The sequence below is a fragment of the Bombus affinis genome, chromosome 10 (assembly GCF_024516045.1).
Source record: "Bombus affinis isolate iyBomAffi1 chromosome 10, iyBomAffi1.2, whole genome shotgun sequence".
NCBI classification, from domain to species: Eukaryota; Metazoa; Arthropoda; class Insecta; order Hymenoptera; family Apidae; genus Bombus; species Bombus affinis.
This window is the reverse complement of record NC_066353.1, coordinates 10,911,925-10,937,439: the sequence shown is the minus strand read 5'-3', so window position 1 is coordinate 10,937,439 and position 25,515 is coordinate 10,911,925. Positions and strand designations below refer to the sequence as shown.

Genomic DNA, 25,515 nt, shown 5'->3' with positions numbered 1-25,515 from the left:
ACGTATGTGAATATGAATGTGTGCAAGTACGTGTGCGCGCGGCGTCTCGAAAAACAGACGAACGTAACTGTTCCGTTGGCAGTGTGGTATGAAAAATGGCGAGACAAAGGAAGTGCTGAGACGCGTGCAAACGTATACCGACGAAGATCCTATAAATCGTTTTTAAAATAAATCTAAAACTATTTTAATATAAATTCCAAGAGTAACCTTAGTGTTCCTTTACTTTTATTTCGGCAATTAAGATCCACAATTCTACACGATATTAATCAATTTTTGTCATTTGTTCTTCCAAGGCAAGCTCAAGTAAACGCCCAGATATTTCAAAGCTTCCTCTACTTCTTTAATCGCCCGCGTTTTATCATTAACGATAAACAAACATTTTATTCATCGCGTTCCACTTCGAGTTATTCTATTAGGTCGTCCAAAAAGTTTCTTTCGCTTTACGAGGAAATAATAGACGCACAACGTCCTTGTTTTTACGTACGATGCATTTTGTTCTGTTGAAATAAACACGCGGAAATTTCACAGATTTTCCTTCACATTTGTACGAAGGTGCATTGTAGAAAACACGTTTGCGAAAGAAAGACACTTTCCGGACAACCTAATACATTTGCCGCGTAATCAAACTCGCGCGAGCCGCCCGAAGCTCGTACGCACCGTCCGCAACTCCAGCCCGGCCGGAATATACGTTCCTCTCGTTTTCGAATTCATCGACGCGTCAACGGTGAGTAACGAAGAACGAGGGGGCGAGGATATTTCTGGTAACTGGAACGATTCAATTATCCTTCGTTCCCCGGAGTGCGAATTAACGAACTAACCGGTCCTCCGGATCCAAATATTTGCGGAGCGCGCGAGACGTACCGTTCTGCAAAATCGTTTCCAGCGACCCCTACGAGCCGAGCTAATCGAGTTAGCCGGGGGATGCGAGGGAATCGAACTGCAAGATCGGAACTGGTGCGGAATCGGTGAGAGAAAAGGGCGGTTGGCTGGCGGAAGTCGTGACCGGAACTCGCCTTTTAATTTCGACCGGCGAATTTCCGAGCAAACCAGGAGAAGCTGTTGCCTGCTCTCGACGAGCTGCAACGCGAGGTGGAAATCGCGTCACGGTCGTTTCTACACCGGCGATGCGCTACAGGGTTTGTTGTTGGGTCGAGCTCTGGCGGCATTGGAATTCGGCGTAAGTGCGTTTATCGCAGAAGCGTGGTCTTTTTATTCCTTTCAACGACGATCTTGCGAGCGAACGTGGAGTTTTCAAAGTTTTGAAGGAATAAAGTAGCTGGTCGATAATGCGCGAGGGAACGTTGCGAAGAGCACAACCTGGTTTTTGGGTAATCACGGGGTCATGCAGGCTCGTAGTGGCAAATATATTTGATCGTAGTTGAGCGTAGTTGAGCAAATTTCAATATTTAAGTTTGTACGTTTGAATATTTGAATTTGCTGGTTTTAACTTTAATCCGGATTTAAATAATTGAATTGAAATTTGGCATCTGCGAGTCTGCGTTATTTCTAATATTCGAACGTTGCTATTTTGGCGCGATACGAGTGGATGTAAAGAGTACGATATAAATTTTATTTTTCCTCTCGTTCGTTTAATCGTCGAAGCAGGTATACGTTAATAATAAAAAGAGAAAAAAATCTACACGATTAATTGCGATAAAAAGTGATAAGACAACGACGCGATAATGGAAAAGAGTCGTATTAAGGAGAAGATTGAGTCTTCTAAAGAGTTTCAAAGCGAGAAGGAAAATCCGAGATATTCTACATTTTCTAGCCGCGTGCTCCTCGTCGTGAGAAACGTGCCTCGTTAATGAATTTTTATAACAATTTGCATCGCCTTGTTATCTGTACCAACCACCGCTACAATCTCCAGAGAGAGATACTCCTCGTTAATTAATTCCCGTAATTTAACCTTCTCCCGGGAATCTTGGCGAAACGAGACACATTATCGAGCAGAAAACTAAAACGTTATAAAGAGTTGAACATCGATAATCATTATTTACGAAGGAATAAACGAAGAGAATTATTCTCGAAATTCTTTCATTCCTCTAATTTCAAATGTTCAACAATTCTCAGTTCTATTCCAACTCCGATATTCCAGTCTCTCCATACATCTACTAATGCAAATTTTTGAGTACTTGGCAATTTCGCTATTTTCGTTGAACGTTTCCCAACCTACCTTAATTTTAGAATTTTCGAAATTCTCAATTACAAATACCCCGAACGTTTGATCCACAATTTCCCAAATCTTCTGATCCCACGCGCGGGGCCAGTTTCTGCTTTGCATTTTTAATTTCGATCGAACATTTTCGAAGGTCAGCGCGGACCTCCCGAGTTCGCTAAATTGTCAAAATTTCCACTTACCGAGCGATCTGGTCCGACGATTTACCGAAATTCGAAACGTTCCCACTCCGATATCTCCGCGTCAAATTTTGTTCGCTCTGTCACTTCCGAATGAAAACCTCTTTGCCAAGAATAATCCGTGGAAATATTTCAAAGGTCACTGCGCAGATTTCCAATTGGCGACGAAATTCTCTGACGGTGGAGCGCGCCGCGCTGGAACTCCAAAGCTTCAAAAATCGTTCGACGCGCGTTTCGCATTGAACGTTGGACTGTGTAACGCAGTCGCGTAACCAACGTACAAAACGACACGCTAACGATTTATTAGCTACCGATTCGCGTCGCTTTACGAAATATTCGCCTGATACGCGAGATTCGATCGCCCTTGCTAACGTTCCTGCCAATTAGCATTTCACTACGACAATAAAACTCACCGATTACAAAAGCATTCTCTGCGTGTCCGTATCCTGTTTCGAGAATAAATGGCGAGTAGACGTTTACCAGATTTTGAAATTTTATATATCTTATATGGAATTTAACGCTTATTTGAAAATTTACACCGGTTTCGAAATTAGATTATTATTTGAAAATTCATCGCTATTTCTTTCGTTCGTCCAACATTATGTAAATCCTTATATCAACAGAAACGAAGATAATGATCGGATAATTGGTTGATACGTTCGTATCTCTTTGTCGCGACAACTTATTATTATTATTATTATTATTCGTTTGATTTCATTGTTATTCACACCGGGCAGGACTAATCCAATTTATTTAAATAATCAGAAAATTACGTATCGTCCGTACTTCCTGTCAAATATTTAACTAGATTTGTAATCATCGCGTTGTTAATTCTCCTTTATTCGACAAGTCGTTGCGATTATTTCCATTTAAATAGCGCGCAACAAATACGGCAGGGTAATTAATAACACGATTATAATAATTTTCATTACTTTACCTACATCGATACGGGAAATGTTTCGTTGTATCCGCGAATATTTCTACGTTGCCAGAAACACGTTGTCTACAAATATTCGTAAAAACGTACATCGCGTAGAGTTCTAAAACGATTTACGATACTCGAGAATTTCCCGCAAACGGCGGGAACATAAAGAACGTAAACGAAAAAAAAAAGACAGAATTTGAAAAATTCAGCTATTGATATCGCGAGGTAAAAAGAGCCGGGCCGTCCGACGAGTTCGATGATAATTTACATCGGTCGTTTACGTCTGAATTCGTTTCGAATTCACGGCGAATTCCGTTGAAACCGATGATACGCCGACAATGAAACGGCGCGTCGCGCGGCTCGTATAAAATTTTCAATTCTATCGGCGAATTTCGCGACCAACCATCGAGCACAATTCCTAACAAACAATACGCGCGAGCGAGAAAAAAGGCAAAGAAAGATTGCAAAAAAAAAAAAAAAAATAGAAAACATCGTAGAAAGAGACAGAGGAGGGGTAGCAAGGACGAAAAAAATTCCACGTCGAAGCGATTTCGACAGCCGTTCGCGCGACATTATTTGCACGATCGTTTGCCTTCCCCTCTTTCCCTCGCATTTCTATTTTTTCATTTCTACTGTTCCCCTGCTCCTCTTTCACTGGTCAACACGCGGCCAGACGAGCGAACGATATTCAACCGTCCCAACGAATTTCCACGCGCAAATTGCCCCCGTATTTGGCAGCTAGAACTTGGTCACGAGTCGTACACGCAACGTATGCCCGATATCTCGTTGAATTTTCACAGGGACGCGTTTAAATTTCAGGGAAACGGCTCTCGATGCCTATCCGCCAATCCTGTCGTCCTGATCGCCGATATATCTCTGGCCGCTACCCGTGATAAAGTGCCACGTGGTTTGGGATATTGTAAAATCTATCGACCGATTCGATTCCATTTAGCTGAATTCTGTTCGAAACGGATGGATGGAGGATCGCAGGTTTCCGGCTGCGAAGAATTCCCAAGGGTCGATTTCGCGCTGATTTTCACGATTTTTCGGCACCGGTGTCGAGAGTTGCGGATTTCAACTGTTCTCACCGGTATCGTTGGGCCGATGCAAATCGTAGCAACCTGAGTCTCGATTATCCGATTTTGCAATTTTTAACGTAATTCAACGCTAACCGTGCCAGGTCCGGTTTCGAAATTTTATTGAAAATTGTCTAACTTTAGGTAAATTCTTGCATTATCAGTTCCCGTTGCTACGAGAATTTACGTACAGTTGGACGAACAAACGGAATAACGGCGTACGTACAATTTCAAATGAAATTTCGTAACTCTACTCAGAGTCAGAATTTAATCGAAGTTTAATTCGATTCGATGGAAAAATCTACGATACGAATTTCGGACAGTCTTCGTGTCTTCTTAGTACCCCATCCCCATCCCTTCTTCTGTCGCTCGTTCGTTTACCAAATTTAAATGGCTTCATCCCGGGTTCGCGAACATTCGCCAAGACACCGCGTTGAAACTCTACCTTGGCAACGTGTAAAGAGGCTTAAAGCAGCCTTCGTGCGTTTAAAGCAACCCTGGAGGCCACGTTCCTTCTCTTGAAAAATTCCAGGGAAATTGGAAGACGCGGCTTGTACGCCGAACAGGCGACCACGAACGCCTCGACTGAAATTTCTCGCGAGCCAATCGTAACTTGGGTAATTAGAATGACGTCATGCGACGAGTCGGAGCGGACAGAGCGATCGGAATAAGCTACGCTTTGTATAGCACGCGGTTCATGCGTATGTGTTATGGGAATGTTGTAAATGTCAGGCAGGTTTCCATCGACTAAACGTAGAAAACAAGACGGTTGCGTAACGCAATATTTAACGATTAAACAGAAATAAGCGAATGATAATTTAACTTTAAAATTAACCGTTTCGCGAATTAACAGCTCGCTGTTTCAAGTTTCTGCGTAAATGTGCCAGTCAACCAACGATGCTTCCACCGGGTTTTACGATAAAAGCGTACAATGTCTGTGCGAATGTACACGTGTGCGCATCTATTAGGATAAGTGATCCAACCGATAGCATTACGAACATTATACGATGGAGCATCAAGCGAATATTTGCGTTAGAATATCGATAACAGTCGAAGCAGAAACGATTCGCAGAATGCAGCAGGAAATTTACGGATGCGTGCTATGCACCGCACAGAATTTTCGCTTCGTACACGTTCGATAGAGCAGATTTGTTGAAAAGAAGCTCGCAGTGTACCGTGTACGTATTAGGTTGCCCTAAATGTTTCTTTCGTTTTATAAGAAAATAATAGACGCACGATGTTTCTTGTTTTATATTAGTTTATCGAATTATGCACTGGAAATGGATCATACCTAATTCAATAAAATAATATAAAAGAGAAATTCTTGTTCATCTATCATCGCCTCACGAAACGAAAGAAACTTTCCAGACAACCTAATACCCTCGTGAACCACATACAGTGTTCAAGAGGAAAAGACATCATTTTATTATATTATTGCTTAGTCCGAGCTTTCGGTTTTACATCTCTTTTATCTATTTCGCTTTTTATATATCCACCCCACCTCTTATCCACTCTATTATATCGCACTCCCTTAATTATTCTGTCTCCAAAACTATGGCAACTTTTGAGCTTTTGCCTCCTTGCTGTGCTTCCTTATCGTCGTTCCTCCCCGTCTTGTATTGCCCTCCTCTTCTCTATTATTGCTTTTAGTTCTGTTAGCTCTTCTCCAGTCTCATTTAGTGTTTTTCCGTGTCCTTTGGTCCTCCCGTTATTTCGCATTCTTCTTTTACATGTCTCAGGTCTTCTTCTTTCCTTTTACATAGTCCGCATCTCTTTTCTCCCTCTTCTTTCCAGTATTCCCTTGCTTTGGTCTCGTTTCCACATCTGAATCTTGCTAATATCTTTCTGTCCTTCCACCTCATCCTCCCTTCCAAGTACTTTGGTAACTCTTCTTTGGCGATTTTTCTGTAACGTATTTTCGTGAATATTAAATCTTCCATATATAACACGCTATATTAATATATTCAATTCGACGAAAGAAAATGTTCATCGAGTAAAACTCAGCTTCGTCTGAACCGCAGCTTCCATCTCGGATCTTCTACTACGATTTTTCGTGTTCCGATCGCGCTTTTTGATAAAACGCCTTGCACTTTGCGCCGAATCTTGCAAATTTCGAATCTGAAAGGTGGTTGCCTTAGACGTAATACAAATACACATACGTTCAGCGATTAGTCCAAGTAGCAGCGCGTTTGTCTCGTTCCTCGTATCCTCTGTTTAGGTATTCCTTCGCGGTTATTGCGGCGGCGTTTTATCGGGCGAATTTTATCGTTTGAATGGCATTGATCGGTGAACGAGGAGGAGTGGCTTGTATTTAATCAATCCGACGTTTACGTTCTGACGATCTATCGTAGCGAGTAAAGGCTTCTGCGATGCTTGTTTTCAATTAACGTGGCCGACCGTGAAAGGGAGCTTGTTTCGTTGCTCGTAGAAATTGTAAGTGGCTCTCGTTCGAACGCTGCATTAACATCGAGCATGGTATTTCTATCTAGTGGCTTAGCGATCGACTTTTTCCTTCTGGTTGCCTCTGCGTAGACGAACGATAATCGTAAAATCGATGCAACTTTCAAATTCGCGTTAGTCGAAACATCTGCAGTGGCTCGCGAAGCTATTCAAACGGGAAGCTTTCTCGTATAGGAGAACTTTTTACCGCTGTATCGTGGGGAAAAAGCATCTGGAAATTTCATTGGCAATCGTAACGAGATACGATTATCGTGATTTTAGCGATGTGACGTTGACAGACAGCGTGGTGGATTTAAAAAATTGTTCCCTTGGAAGATAGGAAACGTGATTTATCTATCCCTGTGTTCTGTTTCGTACGGTCCTCGGAAATAAAGTGAACAGACGTGTTTGCTTTCAAATAAGTCGCGAGACAAGCGCTCGAAATCAGTTGTAGAAGCTAGCAAGATTCTAAAGGAAGAAAATCCCAGTAAAATTCTACCATAAAGAAAAATGCTAATTGAGAGAAACTACGCTAAGAAATACAAAATACAAATATTAACAGAGCAAAATATAAAATACAAAATCTAACGACAGAGACACCGAACAATACGATCGAACCATGGAATTTGTATTTTATCTCGTTGAGAATAGAATTTCTCGAAGGGAGAAGCAAGAGCGAAGAGGAAGGAACGTTTAAGAAATTGTGTACAACGAAGAGAAAGAGCGCTCGTTCTTCGGTAGGAGAGCTAGCAAGTGTATAGCATAGTATAGAGACGCTGGAACGAAGAAGAGAGAATCAATAATAAACTGGCATAGTGCCACAGACTATACCGCGGATGCATCTTTGCTTGGTCGAGCTCGATTCTCGAACATCGAATCGAGGAAAGCTACCGGCGACGAGACGGTGGCCGAACTCGCCTGTTTCGAGCAAGTTGATCGAACAAAGGCAGCTAACAAGTTTAATTTACTTCGGATTCAAGGGAAGGAAAAGTTTAAGTAACACAAGCTGACTTTTACTTGATCGAAATTAACTCGCACTATGATTATACCGAGACTGTTGGAAATAATGGGAAACTGCTTTCGAACGAGTAATTATACCGGCGTGGCAAAAGAATAATAGCGAATCTGAATGGAAATAATTTTTAAATTGGTGAAATCGAGCCGAACTTTCTCGCAGGCTGTAGGGAAAATTTCGCTCGATCGATTATTAATAACAGCGACGAACTAACGCGCACTAACAAGTACGAAGACACAATATGAATCGTAATTCGAGAGGATTTTCACCAGCGACAAATACGCTTATCGCTAGGTCAACTGACGACTTAACGCAGTTTTATGTTTTATGTTTACACGTACATGTACTTTTGTGCATTTTTATCTACATATTCTTCATAAATTCGTAAACGTCTGCAATCTACCGATAAGATAGCCGATAAGCCGTAACGCTTGATCGTGAGTTCTATTTTTTCCAAACGATTCCTTTTATTCGATTGCCCCAGATGCCAAGATTACGCGGATCGAAAGAGTTTCGCGCAATTTCCCAACAGTATCGTGATAGCGTACAATGAGAAAATACTTTTACGCGTTATGCTTATCGTATAACTCATCCAAGTTAATGCCAATAAATTTGTATTTGAATGTAGCTGTTGGAAAAATTATGCTTTGAATCTTTTCGTTTAAAATTAAGTTTCTCGACTCGGCCATAGATTAGGTTAATTACTCCAATCTGTGATACTTGGATTTTCGAATTTCTTCGAAATGCAAGATGAGTGGAAAATTGAAAAGACTCGTCCATCTGTAACGACGAAAAGTAACTAGAAAAGGAATGAACGAAGAAACATTGGAATCATCTCGAACAACTTGGTGATCGATCGATCTATAGATCGATAGAAAGACGATCGGGATGCAGAGCGATAGTTGGCGATCGTGACGAATACGTTGATTCGATAATAAAGGTAAACTTGGGGCCATGTATACCCTGTGTGTCTAGGTACACATACGTGTGTAAATTGTACACAGAGGCGTGTAGGATGCACCCAGGTCGATTTCTGCGTGGCACCGGTTACCATAACGGTTCTTGCGTCAACATGGCTCATCTTGCTTCTAATAATGACTTGTCGATTTTTAAAATACCTGCTGCACCCTAATCATTTTTCCCCTGTTCACCCGTCAAACGTCGCTCCTTCTGTCGTAAATTAATCCAAGTAATCGTTTTATAATAACAGCATATTCTTTGGTCGTCTGCGACTTTTTCTCTGGACGAAAAACTTGCTACTTACGTGTTAGCGTTTATTCGGGACGTTGCTCTTTGTACAACGATCTCCTTTACTTTCTACGATGAGTCGAGCCACGGAGAAAGAGCGATTGGTTATTTCAGTCGTTTCTAAATTTCTTTCAAAGTGAGGTACGACAACTTTCTTTTTTTTTTTTTCTTCTTTTAACATTAATATTTGATCGACGAAATAGTTTCAGATGTTCAAGTTAAAGTGCAAACATAGGATTACAAATTCAAAGAAGGTAATTCTAACAGCGTGCAATTGCAGATTCGAGTTGAAATATTCAAATTCAGATATACGTAGAATTTGCAATTGCAATTTGGAATCAGAAGGCCAAGCAGCTTGCCTGTCGATAATCCAACTCGAATATGCCGATTAAACGCTGAAATCTAAAGGTTGAAACAACATTCGCGTTGTTAGATACTTTAAGTAGAAAAATTCTGTTTGAATTTTCAAATTCGAATATCTAAATCCGAACAATTGAATTCCAATGGAAATATCGAAGCTCGGGGCGCTTCGATCGAAACCATCGGAACCAATTGCCAATTCGGACATTCAAATTGAAATTGAAACGTGCCAGCAACCCATTCGTCGACAGTTCATCAGCATCTACGTCGCCTAATTCTGCCCTCGTTAAAAAACCAAACACAATCGCGTTCCTCCACTGGACCCTATCGAATAAGCTCAAATTAGATCGAGATAATTAAATCGAAATTCCAATTCGAACATTCCAATACACATGGAAAATCAGCGCGTCAACCTAACACCGGTTTCTCTACTTTCTGCAGCTTTTTACATCGTACGGCTGTGCTCTCGATGGGAAACCAAACGCGATCGCCTTCTATCGTATCATTGCCCGTACGAATCAAACACTTAAATCCAGGTAATTAAACGCGTATTCCCATTCAAACATTGCAATTCACGTGGAAACGTAGCAGCAACAGCTAACCTACCAGCACCCGTTGGTCCACGTTCTGCAGCAGCCTCTTACCTCGTGTAACTCTGGTCTCGATCGAAAACCAAACGCAACATCATCGACGACTGTAGAGCTGGAGCCCTGAAATCCAGATAATTAAATCCGATTTCCAATCCAGACTACCAAATTCGAATACGATCGCGCTCGCTCCACTCGATCATATCAGTCAGCCTGCCAGAACTTTGCTCCGGACGTCATCATCGACCGCTGTGTCACCTCGTCGACTGCTGTTACGAGAGCGAAGCTAGGGAAATTCGGTTGAAGAGGCAATCGCAGGATCCTGTTCTCGATCCTCTGGCTATAGAAACTGAAGAGAGCGAGAGAGAGAGTGTGTGTGTGTGAGAGGACAGACGACCGTCATCGATAACTAGGGAATCGCGTCTCCATAGTTCGCCGTCTCTCTCAAAAGGTTTCGTCGCTCGAGGCACCTTTGACTGCGTCGCTGCTCGCCTCGCTCCTCAGGAACGAAAGGAAGACTAACTCTGGGTCCTCCGCTCTCTCTCTCTCTCTCTTTCTCTGTCTTTCTTCCGCTTGGAGTACTGCCACTCTATATTTAAACGGGCCGCGCACCACCGGCACAATAGGCTTTATGCTAGCAATCAGTATTCTACTTCCGTGACTAGACATCGAGGCGCTCTCCGGCTATCGATTCGCTTCCTTCAATGTCAATAACCTGCGATGCTCGCCTCGATGACGGACTCGATATCGAGCCGCGTTGACGATGTCATATAGCGACGGCCGATCATCGATTCTTCGATCATAGGCATTCGATTCTGCCTAGGCAAATCACTGCTCCACAGCGTGGTCGATAACGAATTTTCCGCTGGATCGGTGATTATACATGTACAATAGCATGGGATATGGACGAGAGGAAATTTCGATACAAGTTTTAGGTCGTTTATCAGGCAACAGGTATTTGATTTAACGGGTTAACAGCACAGGTTACTCGCTTTCGTTTAATTCCATCCATCGATCCTTCACTCTGGATATCGTTCTTGCTGCGCTTCGTCCGACGAGTTTCCAACGAAGATATCAGAAAACCGCTGTGGATATTTAAAGTGGCGATATTTTCACCGGTTAGCTGATTTTCACGAGTATAATTGAACAAATGACAATATTTTACGTTACGACGAGTCCCGTCGCTGATAAAATTAAAAAGCGAAACGTTCATTTCGTTACAACTTAATTCTATGTTACAACAGCCACGCGTACTCCCCGCTCGACGAGTATATCCGTCGTCGCCTACTTGGTAACGTCGCTAACTGATTTAACCGAAATGTACGCAAAGTTCATATCGAAACTTCAAAATTTACTTGTCGTGCTGCTCTATTGCTATCTTGTCCCTTGAAATCGTCAAAAACGAAGTTATATTAGGTTGTCCGAAAAGTTTCTTTCGTTTCATAAGGAAATAATAGACACACAATGTTTTTTTTTTTATATTAGTTTATCGAATTACGCACGAACATAATAATAGAAATAGAACGAAATGGATCACACCTAATTCGATAAAATTATATAAAACAGAGACTCTTGTTCATCTATTATCCCCTTATGAAACGAAAGAAACTTTTCGGACAACCTAATAATAGCTCGTACCTGTGCGTATCGCGTCGTTGTTAAGAGAAAAATCCAATCTCCGGGGAATTAAAGCAAACCAATTATCCTTCCATAAGCGGCGCAAAATTCCCCAGCAGCGATCCAACGAATCTTGCTGTTCTCCATCGGAACAAAAGCGCCGCAGATTTTCCCTTGTCCAAGCTTCTCCTACGTTCATAGAAGGAACGAATGGAACAGAGGGATGATGGATTTTCCTATTTGCGAGGTCAATCGCCCGACAAATATCTCGTCGGATCTCTCGATCGTAGCCGGAAGTGCTGCTGACGTTCGTCAACCGCGAAACGTCGATGACAGACGCACAAAGCGAGCTCGTAGGCAAGAGTAAAAATCAATTGGACGGGACAGGGAAATTTGTTAAGGAAGGCAATTTTTCAACGTTCTATGCTCGTAAAATATTCCAGCCCGACGTCTATCCGTGATCGACGACGGGAATTTTCGAATACGAAAGTAAATATTCTTAAATGGACGGCTATTGTAAAACGCGGATTGGCGTCAGTGTCAGTGTCGGTGTTTCTCCAGGGCTTTGTTAAAGTCCGTTGTAACGGCGAAACGTCGAGACACTTGTCTAAAAAAAAAAAAAAAAAAAGAACATACTCCAACCGCCGAGAGAACCAGCCTGCAAAAGCCTAAAAGATCTTGCAGGTCTCGTTTCCGTCTCCTTGTCCTCGTTTGCAGCTTTAAGAAACGCGAAATGTCGTGTTCCAGGGACTAACGGTCGAAGAAACTTTAGGTTTTAGTACATCTCGCGCTGTGAAATTTAATATCGTTCTTTATTTCCAGTAGAAAATATGGAGAAAATGATGAAAGAGCGGGAGGATCGTCAAAGTGAAACGCGTGAAAATCTATATTCCTTCGATAGATGCTACTGCGCTCGGAAATAAAATATGTATGCGAGAAATATTTTGTCGTATAAATGGAAATACGTTGGATGTACGATATCCAAATAAAATATGCCAAAGAAATATTCCTTTCGTAACAAATTTCCGATATCTTCCCATCGTCGATTCGGATTAATCCTCGACTATCGCTCGGTAAAACATTCGGTAATTGGATAAAATATTCTTAGGAAATCGCGTAAAATTCTCAATTCCTCGGCGAGAGATCCAGCATATTCGAAACTTTCGTTTCGAGACGCTCCTTTTGTCGTAGGATGAAGACGGGAAACATAGAACGTTCGTACGTTACACGTAAAATTTGCACGAGCTCTCTTTATTGCATGCAAGAACAAATGGTATTCGTTGCGATGAAATTTTCACGACGATGTTCTCTTCGCGCAATTCCCATCGGTTTACCAGGCGGTAAACGAGAAAAGAAAAAAAGCATATAAGACTAGCATGACAGAGAATCGTTAAAATTCCGGTCCACCTCGGTTCGCGAAAACAGATCGAGAGGATTCGTCAAGCGTTCGCTACCAAACATACTCCAGACTGCGTCGTACACGCGCGTGGGAATTGCGAAGATCGCACGAAGAACAGCGAGCGTGCAATGTGCAAGGTTAATTGCGCGATATTTATTTCGCTGAATTTAACTGGCGTGGAGTGTTTAAGGGAAGTGGAAATTAGAAAACAAGAGACGGAGCGACGATCGAAACGTTCGTAAACTGTAGAGAGAAGAACGGAGGCAAAGCGTAAAGAGGCGTAAAAGGAAAAGTAGAGAAATACAGGAGAACTGTAAGAGACGATGGAACGCAATGAAAAGAGCAGAGAAGCAGAAGAAGGTAAGTGGATGACACGAAATGAAACGCCTAAAGAAAACAGACCACGCGGTTCAAACAGTACGATGAAAGAAAATCGAAAGAAAGTCTATCGAAAAAGGACGAGAGAAAAGAAAGAAAAGAAATTGTAGGAAAATAGAAGATAAAAAACCAAACACGTTTAAGGGTAATAAATAGAGGAAGGAGCAAGCAAACGAGGATAAAATGGAGAAGGTTTCCTTGGTTGCGATTTCATGCGGAAAAAAGCATCCCACGGCCAGGAATATTCTTCGCGGCGGGTCTGGCATATTCGCGCGTGCCAATATTAAATTCGTCGGTTCGGACGATCCACGAAACTCGTGGAATGCGAGAGAAAACATTCCTGCTTGGCTTCGGCCAGAGAGGGATCGTTGCCTCTCTCACGGTTTTCGATTTACGCCATCGAACTCTTCCATCGATTCCTATCGGATCCGCGTTTCGTTCCATCCGCTCGTTTTTCGCGACTTCGTCGCCGTCGTTCCTCCTGTTTATTCATTAACATCGAGTATTATTCGATGGAATTCAAGCGTTTCTTTCTACCAAGTCGTTTCCGCGTGCGTGATTGTTCCAAAGAATTAAAAATTTGATGGATACCAGAGGTGCAGCGGAATGGAATTTTTCATAGAAATTTTGTAGATTTACGGAATTTATGGAATTTTATAGCGCAATTTAGGTGATTCGATCGTGAAATGATTTACTGGAAAATGGATGGGAAGCGTTTTTCTCTCATTGCATTATTTATCTATTCGTGTACCTTTCATTCTGATTTTTACAGCGCACATATTATTTTTATCTATCGTACTTCAGTCCTGTTCGATAAATTTCTCCAAAGAATTCTCTCTAAAATTAAACAACAAAATTTCACCACATACAGCGGTAATTGTATCAAATCACGAAGAAAGAAGAACCATGATCGTTCCATGACGTCTAATTCGCGTCCCACGTTTACCTCTTTATCGCAGCCTAACGTGATCTAGTCGATTCATCCACTTCAATTGATACGATGAACGCAACTACACTTCTTCTCGTATCAAAATAAAACGCCACTCTATTCCCCGTTTTACTCTGCGTCATCTTCAACCTTTACCTCCAATCTTTAATATCCCTTCTACATAACGCGTTGAACAGCGAAAAATAAAAAATACGTTGCCTCCACTTCTTCCAACCATCGTACAACTCAGGAAATGTTAAATGCGAATCGATACGACCTAACCGGCGACGAAGAGCACGCGCACGGACCCATACGAGAGAATATTAAACCGAAAAATTCATTAAAATCCCCTTTTTTTCCTCTTCTTCGACCTTCTATTGTGTCGGCAACTAAGTGATTGCGGATTTTCTCGTTACATGGTATTGACAATATCCGCAATCACTTAGTTGCCAAGCCAATAAATCACCAGGATGAGAGAAACCGTCCGTCGATCGTACAAGAGCCACGACCGGCTTCTCGAAGCAGCCCGGAGGAAGCATTCCTCGATCGTAGAGAAACGTGTACGACGACGAACGAAGGAGGGAAAGTGGCCGAGGGATCGGCGGCAGCCATCTGCAATCTCCGTACACGAGTAATAACTTCATGTTAGCGAACAGTTGTTTGCATATCGTGCGGTATAGTTAGGTATCGTCGGCCTCGCCAGGCCAGATTCGACCGGCCTCGGGTCAACGACGCGAAACGCCGATCGTCGCCACTGAGACGAGACAGTTTCCTCGAGACGAAACTTTGCTGGAGCTCGTTGGCAACGCGGTGAGGATCGTCCATGGTGTTCGATGGTCCGGTAACGTCGAACGTTACGCTCGTTCTTTCGGCTTGCAACGTTTCGGAGAAGGCTGGGTTTCTTGGTCGAAGCGAGTCGGATCAACGAGGGACACAATACGACGTCTGGCCCCGTCTCCAACGAGAGAATAAAGCTTTTGCCTCTTTCGACAATGGTTCTTGGTTCTTGGAGGGACGAGTTTTATTTTGCACGGATTCGATTTATTGGTGGATGGTTCTTCGGGCTGATCCTCTTTTATCTTTATTTGCAAGAATGTGGATTTGAAGTGGAACGCGAGTAGGAAAAATTTCAAAGCGCAAAGACTCATGCAAATATTGCGAATAATGTACGAAAGTATATAAAATATAGAAAATTTAGCATCTCTTACGGTGTATTATAGTGAGGGAAATAGATCTTTGCTTATAGGTTTTAGTCTTTTATTCGTCTTTCAAAAATATGAATTTGTACAAATATTTGCGATCTAATGATCAGCGTTTCTGAAAGAATTTGGATTTAGAGTGAAAATTGCTGTAGCGTCGTGTAATTTTATGTTTGGCTAAAAGGATAAAAGCTTTGGAGAGGACGACTTCCATTCGAGTTTTTCACCCGTGTTCTTCAAACGCCGTCGAAAGGGATTAAATTGGAATGGGACCAGTAATGAATTTAACGAGAAAAGATGCAGATGAAGATCGGTGTATACTGTGTGCAATTTCATATTCCAAGAGAATAATTTCCATTAAAATTTTTTACGGAAATTCGTCCAACGTTTTCACAAGCTTTTTTCAAATTTCGCAATTAACCTACAGATAAAATCCATCGATTTTATCTGACGAAGCGACGATAAAATCGACGAGTTTTATCTGACATTCGATTAAATGTTTCAAAAGAACGTATTTATAAGCAACTGCGATAAAGGAAATACAATCGCTCGACTGTACGGTAGAAATATATTTAGAAAGGAAAGGAAGCGCAGCACATTGAAGCGAAAAATTGTAAAATCAATCTGCAGTATAAAATCAACAATGGAGCGGCTGAAAGAGTGGTTTCCATCGATCTAAAATTTTGTTCGCCCGCTCCGACCTATGTACAATAATGTCCCGAATCAACGAATGGAGTAAATTGCTCGTGTGCAGTATGTGGGAAATACAAAACTTCGAATACGATCTTCTCACGAAATTCGTGTTCAGCACAATATCGCACACGCAAAAAATATGAGGCAAATCGATGACCCGAGCTTCGAGTTCCATAATCGAGTACACGTGCACTCGATCGCAGCTTTTCCAACCGAATTTCTTTGCACGTAGTAAATGCACATTGCAATTTTTTACGGTCGTTCGCGCGTGAATTGTAAGAAAAAGATGAAACAGAAGAGTGGTAGTTGTATTAAAAAATAATTATGCAATTAATTAAGTAAGAGTAAATAACATTATAACATTTTATTTCAGTATAGTAATTTTGAGTTGATTTCGGGCAATTTGTTTCAATTTCCACGCGTGTATTCCGTTGAATTATTATTTTTTAATATATCGCCATGACTTCGATTTATACTTTTACTTTCGTATTGCGTGAAATTGTTGTTTTTCGATAGACGGTGTATCGAACAAGATATCAATTCGTATTGTTGTTCATTGAGCGGCACATCAATCGAAAACATCATTGTTACATCGTATAAAATATAAACGTTGGGAAGTTCGTATCGCCAAAGAATTTATTAATCGTTTGAATTCGCGAATGTTTCTGTAATTCAGTGTCGCGTATGGGCAACTTTTATAAATCAGCCTGCCTCGATCTGGCAAACACGTTTAACGTTTGAATTTTATCCAGAGATAGAGTAGTTGTCGCATTTATCAAAAATATTGGAAACGTGAAAATTTCCAATGGAAACGGTAACTCATATTTACTGAACCCGCGTAAAGATTAAGTTAACGCAATTAACGAGAAACTGTCCGGCAATGAAATGTGGCACTGTGTATCAGTTTTTCATTTTTACAGTGCTGCAGCTGAAATTCGTGGAATAGAGTTATCGGTATCGTTATATATTCCGCGCCTTTTTTTCCATTCGCTCGTAAATTTTCCACCGCACCGGCGCCTTCTCAAGTAATTTTACAATTTACCACGATTTTCTATAGACTCGTTCCGATAAACATATACCCTAACTTGCTAAAAGAGATCATCACCTGACGATTATCAAATTTGATAATTGTTAAACGATAATTTGATGTTATATCAAATTTGACAATTATCAAACGATAATTTCTTTCAACGATCGACAGATTAACTTGCTGGCAGTATACCAATTGTTCGATAAAATTACGCTATTTTGCGACAATGTCGCAATTCGAACTATTCAACATCTTCAGCTTCAACATCTCATCGGAGAACCTCAAAATCCAAAGACTATCAGCACCCTGTTAAAAAGCATCGAATTGTAAAAGGCAAAACGTGTTCGCTATTGAACGAATAATCGATAACTTTGGACTTTCTATTCCAAACTATTATCTATTTATCCTTGAAGGATATGATTTTCTGTGTTCTATCGCTTCTTCTAACAGATCCATTAAAATAATTATATTCGTATTCCGATAAATCTCAAAATTACAGTAATTTGTCGGAGGAGCTGGTATAGTTATAATGACCGCAAGCCAGTCATTTTGATGGATTTACAATGACCGATCGGTGAATCGTACGAGATAAATTTGTAAATGTGACAAGTCCTTTCTATGCCGGAGGGATAAATAGAGAGAGAGAGAGAGAGAGAGAGAGAGAGAGAGAGAGAGAGAGAGAGAGAGAGAGAGAGAGAGAGAGAGAGAGAGAGAGAGAGAGAGAGAGAGAGAGAGAGAGAGATAGGGAGAAGTAACACACATTATTAGCGTTATAAACGTCAGTTTAATGCTTCAGGATATACCAAGGAAAAAAATAAACGCAACCGCGGCAGAAAATTCCTTTTCCACGGGTCAAAGCAGCCACGTCACCGCTCGAGCATCCGATCCTCGAAGGTTACCATTCCACGATTCCTTCCTCGATCCTTACCACATCCACTCAACCCTACATTTCCTCATTTTTCAACGAGGAATCATCACCTTCTACGAGATACCCTGTACACGTTTCGCTGCCTAAGTGGGCGACAGAACTGGATTTTAAAGAGAGAAGAAGCAAATACGAACGAAACTTAACACGGCTGGCAAGCAAACGATAATTTTAAGAGTCGAATATCGAGTTTATAATAAGAATGAAGCGTGAAAGGGTGAAAATTGATGGAATAGAAAAGGCGGAAGATATAATACGTGTTGCGTTACGCACGATGTTACGAATACGAAAGCAAGAAATTTCGACAACAAGAAAAATAGTTGTGTTTTCGCTAGATTCTTCCCACTGGTTTACTCGTCTTGTTTCGTCGCGAAAGACTCGCCAAGATTCAAAGATCGCGTTAATTTACTTCTATCTCGGCAAGATCGTCGATGTCCTTGGATCTGCTACGAGTTTCTAGGCCAATTCAACTCTCGTTTCAAGGGACGTGTCAACGAAAGGAAAGACTTGGCCACGAAATTTGCAACGAAACGCCCTATCCATGTCAACGGCGACTCTTTCGTGTATTTCTTAAACCGAAGAAATTTCTCAGCGCTGGAGAAACACGATTAAGTAAAAAACGATGTAAAGAACGCAGCAGAGTTACGAACGACAAGGAAAATAATCTTCTCAATACCAAAACAAACTCCGTACGCTCATCCGCGTTACTACGATCCATATTTATAGGAAAAAGCTGTTCGAGAGAAAAAGCAAATGGCTGAACGAGGCCGAAACGTCTTGCACGTTGCCTGGAATCTCCGTGGAACGAGTATAGGATCCGTTGCAGAGGTTACAAGAGTTCCCTTCGAGGGAATTCCAGGAGGAGACGGCCACGTTCCCCGGAAACGACAACGCGATCCTTCCATTTACACCGTGTCACGACGAGTTCGGGACACCGTCGGGAGAGAAGCGGCCGGGTAAACGAGATAAATAGAGGGGGAGGCCCGGGGGACAGAGGAATATATTTGCATGGGCGAATTGGAACACCTGGATGCGCGTGTATGTCCGCCGAGAGAAATTGCACGGAACGTCCTTGCTCGTTCCAGGCGAAACCGAGGGCTGGTTAATTCGAGGAAAGTGTCCGCCTAATCTGTGCTGCGATTTTCTCCGATGACTTCCACCAGCTCCATCTTCTTCAAATCGCTTTTTTAGTTATATTCTCGCTCCGTGTATGCACGCGTTTAAATTCCTGTCGTTCATTTTAATACCAGAAATATATACCAATTATCTCTTATTTAATATTCGTATCCTGTCCTTAAACGAGTATTTTACCGGCTAGTATTTTACGTAGTTTTGAAAGAAAGTTAAAAATCTACTTGCGTAAATAGAAGTGAGTAATGAAAAATAATCGAAGATACGAATTCACGATCTTCCTTCATCGATTATAATAAATTCGAAACAAAATTAAATTACGTTACGACAGATATGACGTTATGACGTATGATATCGAAAAGGAACATATGGTTTCAAGAAAATGTATCCGAATCGAGACTAACCAACCTATCCTATTCTACTTATCCTTCTCTAATAAGTCTAAATATTAAACTGTCCCCTTACGTTCTACCCTTAAAACCAAACAAAATAGCGTTTCACAGACTTTACTTTTATCCTCCGGCAGTCCTTCTGGCATTCGTAAAAATAACAGAGTGGAAGATTTCTGGGACCATTTAGCCGATTCAGAACGACTAGAAAAAACACACACGGAAAGAAGCTTCAAGGTAAGAGAGAAAAGCGAGAAGCAGCTGGCCGGATGACGTCACTACCTGTCTTACAGGCTCTGCCAACACCCCTTGGGGTATGGGTCAATCCTGGTACACAGCCGAGAGTTTTGTCCAACTATTCCAAGTGGCGCAACTTCATTTGCGACCGGACCACATTTTCCGGAAACGCTACACGCGGTGACTGCTAAGTTTCCTCAAGTATTTCCACAGAAGGTTACATAACGTCTCGACGTGCCCTGTCTCTATGCGGGTATAATACACGAAGGCGAGAAGGTGTATTCCACTTGCAAATTTTGTAGGAAAATTTAACGATATGCCATTAAGGACGAAGGCATTTTCCTGCTGTTTTGCTACTGAAAGCAGCCAACGAGCCGATAATTGTGGTATCGGAGATTTAATTGAACAAGCGGGAATTGCAGAGTTTGAGGGAGAACGGTGGACAGTGGGGAAATTAATCGTTCGGAAATGTGAACGTTCGAGCGTCGAATTTTTATACATTCGAGAATTGATATTTTTATGAAATTAACGTTTGAAGAAGCATCGAACCTGTCGATATTTAATTATCCCATGAATATCATTCTTCGATTATTTGCAACGATGCGGTAAAAAAATGTCATCCGTATCGATGAGGAAAACATTTTAAAAATGCTTCCTCTCTATATTGAATTTAAAGTATTTTCAAGTATAGAACTATTATTATTCGTACGGAATATTTTAGTAACGTGTATCATTCGTTATCCATTCAACAGAGATAAATATGAATCAATAATTGTTCGTATGGCATTGGTAAACGTCTGAAAAATTGTGCGCAACGATAAAGCGAACACCCTGTACATTTTTTTTATTTGCCATTATTTATACTTTCTATATAGACGTAGAACAATCGAAGAGGAAAAATCGTGTGAAAAAAAACGATTTCAGTTATAATCGAGTAAGCACATTCTGCCAGCTAATTAAAGTTAGTAGCTGTAATTGCGCAGCGCTCTGTATATATTATTATACCCCGCCATTATCTAGTATTTGTATGAGAATAATTAGCGGAATGATTGTGGTTAACGACTAATTAACGAAGTTAGTATACGGGCAATCTTAATGTACACCATTGTAGCAGGCCTTCAAATGGTTCATTTTCAACGTTAACGTTAAGTTAGTAAATGGGGAACTGCAATTTTCCTTTTATATAGCTTGATTCGTTTTAATTCGTTCCACTATTCCATGTAACTGTTCTTGGATAATGAACGACGCAATCGATCTGTCATTTAAATTTTAGCGCATGTCGATGAAGTATACGTTACGCAAGATGATGTCACGACGTTGACTCACAGGTTGATTCAATTTAATGGGAAAAGAAGCGTAACGTAGGTTAGTATCAAACGAACAAGACGAATAAAAGATATCTAGAAAAAGGTTATACAACATACGCAATAGAAATAACATTTAAATATTCCTTTCTTTAGACAGAGTATTGTAGATTAGGTTACGTAAAGTGTTCCTTAACCTACGTTTACGTACAAATCGATTTTCTTCGGTGACGATTGTCGATAGACGATAATTCTAGATCCAATTTGTTGGTAATTACATAGAAGTAATTAATTGTTCCGAACGTTTATGACAGACTTAACCTCTTAATGCTTCGTACAATATGTACATATGTTACATACTAAGCGTATCCATTTTGAAGGAGCTTTGTAATCATGAATATCTTAATCGATCCAAATTTATTATATTATATTCAAATAATGAAATTTCAAAATATTTTATGTAACACATACGATATATGTGCATATACGCAAGAGTGTTTCTATAGTATGTATTCAAGTGAGCCAGTGTACGATTCACTATTATTATTATATTATACGACTATATAATCTTTTGTTAATAATTCGAGCATTAAGGTGTTAAACGTACGTAAAACGCAGCCAGATAAAGTTACAACGTTGTAAGATATTGCAAGTTTTATAAACTACCGTTAGTCACGATACATCATATAAAATAAGGTTATATACGAACCAATATAGCGAAGACCACTTCGTAAATCCTTTTGTTCGAATGAAACACACCCGTAAAAGCATCCCATTGCGAAAGGATCGGTCGTTCACGGAAGAAAATGTTAATTAAAATGCTTTACGTTCCGATCGCGTTTAATCGCCGTTAAGGTCAACGATTTCCGATCGTCGATCCACACTACTTCAGACGCGTGTACTTATTTATATACTCGTAACAAATATAATGTAATTCGAGCGCTTAAGATAAGGACAGCGAATCGAATTAAAACGGAAAACGTATCCGGTTCTACGGCTAACGGCTAATTACTTGACAATAAATTCAAACTACGATTGAACGTCGCGTCGAATCGAATGGTTGCACGAAACGAGAGATCGATTATATGAGCAAAAGATGCCAACGACCGGCGGCCGGCGACTCTTTCAAAGTGGCGACTCCTTTCAACCGTTTCTTTCTCAAAGTATTATCGACCAAGTAATTCGCGTAAACAATATCGCGACGTCTCCGAATTTACTGCTATCGTTGCGTTAAAGAAATCAACACGGATTGTTTTGTTGGATCGTAAATACAAGTGTGAACTTTCTACGACTTTCCACGGCATCTATTCGCAAAGGAAATTAAGGTTAGTCATCAACAATATCGATTCCACCATATTGAATTCTCGTTTCTTATTATTAAAGCGTGTGATAAAATAAATAGTTATTAAAAGAATACATAATAAAAAAAGAAATAGTTGACAAGTTCTCGTTATGCTATCAGTCTTTTAATTATTTTCATACTTTCTTTATAACGCTTATGTGATTGTAATACAAATACTCGAGTGCTTTCTCACGTGATTTCAATCATTGTATACGGGTAGGTGTTCCTGAAAGAATATATATTCTCATGTTTTTTTCATTACACTTCCTGTCGTCGTACCGTATCGACTAACAAATGGTTATAAAATTTTTGAGCGATTTCAATTTGGATACAATGGTGGAATAGCGAATAGGTTGCGAAAAAAATATGGTGTCCGGAGAAGAAATTAATATGGCTTTCAAAATGCTGTCTCCGCGTCGGATATACGAAACCCGCACGTTTACCTCTGACCAGATGGTCTATTCACATAACACTCCATTCAACTTCTTTACAAACGACTACCATGTTCCCAGTGAGTTTCCATTAAACTTTCGAAAATTTGCCGAAAGTTTACCCCTTTTAATGGAGGCTTTAATAACTCCGCGCAAAGAAGTGTCTTTTTCATTCGATTCCTTTTATCACCGAAACTTTTAATCACTCTTCCACAAAGAATATTCGTCTCAAATCGGTAAAATTTGGAAATATTTTGCGTAAAAAACACCACCGGTAGTTACTAGGTCGGCAATTTCAAATTTCGTTAACTATACATACATACGGTGACTACGAATAGTATCTATACATAACCTTAGTTTCCAATCAAGCGATTTTCTATCAGGTTTTCATTTTTATAGTATCAAATCTGTGATATCATAAATAACATCCATGACAATGACAAAGATTACGCGATATATTCGGATACTTCGTTAGTGGAGAAAATTGAATATCCACTGAACAAAAATATCTCTCAGTATCAGTTTAATCTCAAAGGGCTGGAAAAAAATTGACAACCATAGTTTTTTATGCGAACTCTTAAATCCCACGCACACAGAGAGCCGTAGAGACGCACGACGGCTGCCCAGTCGAGACTTCTTCGAGACAATCGCGCGCGTCTCACGGATCGCGAAGAAATCGCATCGTCGCGTCGTCTAACCTCAATGACACAATCGAGCGGAGGCAGTGAACTTCTCTCTGGCGTCGGACTATTTCAAGCTCTCGAAACGCGGCAGGACAAGAGAGAGAAGAAAACCAGTTCACCGCGCGCGTAGAGCTACGTGACTTACGTAAAATATAATACGCTTCCGAGGAAAGACGCGTCGCAACACACGTAAATACGTAAGGGTACATACATACACGTATACATAGATGTAGACGTACACGTACGTCATCACTTGGATCATTACTCGCAAAGGACAAAATTCATCGACTTACGTCAACTGCAAGCTCCGCTCTCAATCGATACACCACGATGTCTCTCTCACACTCTGTTCGTCTGCGTTGCTCTTTCACAGCCGTTCGCTTCGTCCCTTTGTTCCTATCGTCCCGGTAGATTCTCACCAATAAACACCAAAACAAAACCGAACAGGGATAAACGCGTAGAAGGAAGAAAGGAAAGAACACAGGACTGTATATTTTGGACAGGATCTGCCTTCGTCACGATAAACACGGAGAACGGCGAAACGGTAGGAAATAGGAGGGGACTAGCACGAATAGAGAGAAAGAAACAAGAGAAAAACGTCGAACACAACACACACGCGGGCCGCGATTCCGGCGCACAGCTGGTGGAACGTAGTCGTGCGCGTTACGCTGTGTCGGCCACTCGAAACTCCGGCTGGCGTTTCAAGGGCAAGGCTAGCCCTCGTCGTCGAAGGAACGCGGTATTATCATGGCTGTACGAATGAATGATTACGCGTCCAACGATGTGAAAAACGGATTATACAACGAGTGACCTTGCCGCGAACCGAACCGAATTTTCGCCGTAGAGAATCGCAATCGACCCCGGTCGAGCTTTTGTTCCGTATCAAGAGGAGAAACCGTGCTCGTCGCGAACCGACTCCCTCGATGGACGCGACGATACTGAGGCGCCGGCGTGTTTATTGCCCCCACCACCGACCGCCCCCCGCTGCTTCTACCGACCTATCCCCACTACTCGCGCTCTCCTCTTTCCTTCTCCGTTTGAACCATGTAGGACTCTTCCCCTATCACGCTACTCTCCCTACCACCAGTTTCCCATTCGACCCTCTCCTACCTTCATCCCGGGTTCTCAGCTGTCCTACGGGTGTTCTGCTTCAAAACCTTCTCCCTCCTACTCATTCTGTCGTTTTATCCTCGTTCCTTCCGCGTCCTTTCCCTATTTCTATTCCTGTCGCTCGCAACCCTGATCCATCCACAACGTCCTTGTTCGCTAACGATTCCCCTACGTTGTTCCTCTCTTTCGTTATCCATCTCGCTCTTACCTACGTCGTTTAAGTTGGACCGTTCCTTTCTTTCACGCGGTTGAATTCGAGTCATAAACTGGGTCGTTATGTTCACGGTGGCACACGCGTGTTTTCGTCGTTCCTCGAGCTTTTTCTCGAGTTTTCTAGGGAAGAGGAATAAATACCATGGCGAAACGTATTGAAAGCGCAGGGCTCCCCCTTGGAATCTACACGCTTTAAAGAGGGTAAAGCCTGACCGAGGATTAGCCGACCGGGTCTCTCGCGACGAATCCGACGTCAGTGACGTAAACTGCGCCAAGGATTCACCCTCTCGCGAGACCAGCGACTATGCAAATGTAGGCTGCGCTGAAAGAGCTGAGAATGTCGATCCTGCCACTTTCGACCCGGAGAATGACTGGTCGGAATATGCAAGGGATTCTGCTTTTTCTATTGTTTTATCTTATATAATAGAGCCCATGTAGAATGTGATGAACTTTCGCAGATTCTTTTTTTAGCGAAGGGTCAAGGTGACTTCACTGGAG

The 25,515-nt window shown here is 41.4% G+C and overlaps 1 protein-coding gene across 6 annotated transcripts in view; it reads right to left on the bottom strand.

The window, feature by feature from the left end:
• The window catches only part of LOC126921230 (ankyrin repeat domain-containing protein 50-like), a 222,538-nt gene extending 197,895 nt beyond the window's left edge, over positions 1-24,643 (bottom strand). For all 6 annotated transcript variants that reach the window (XM_050732598.1, XM_050732599.1, XM_050732592.1 and 3 more), the window contains exon 1: positions 23,988-24,643. The gene's annotated coding sequence lies outside the window, so the exon portion shown is untranslated. The remainder of the gene's footprint in view (positions 1-23,987) is intronic.
• Positions 24,644-25,515: the final 872 nt, after the last annotated feature.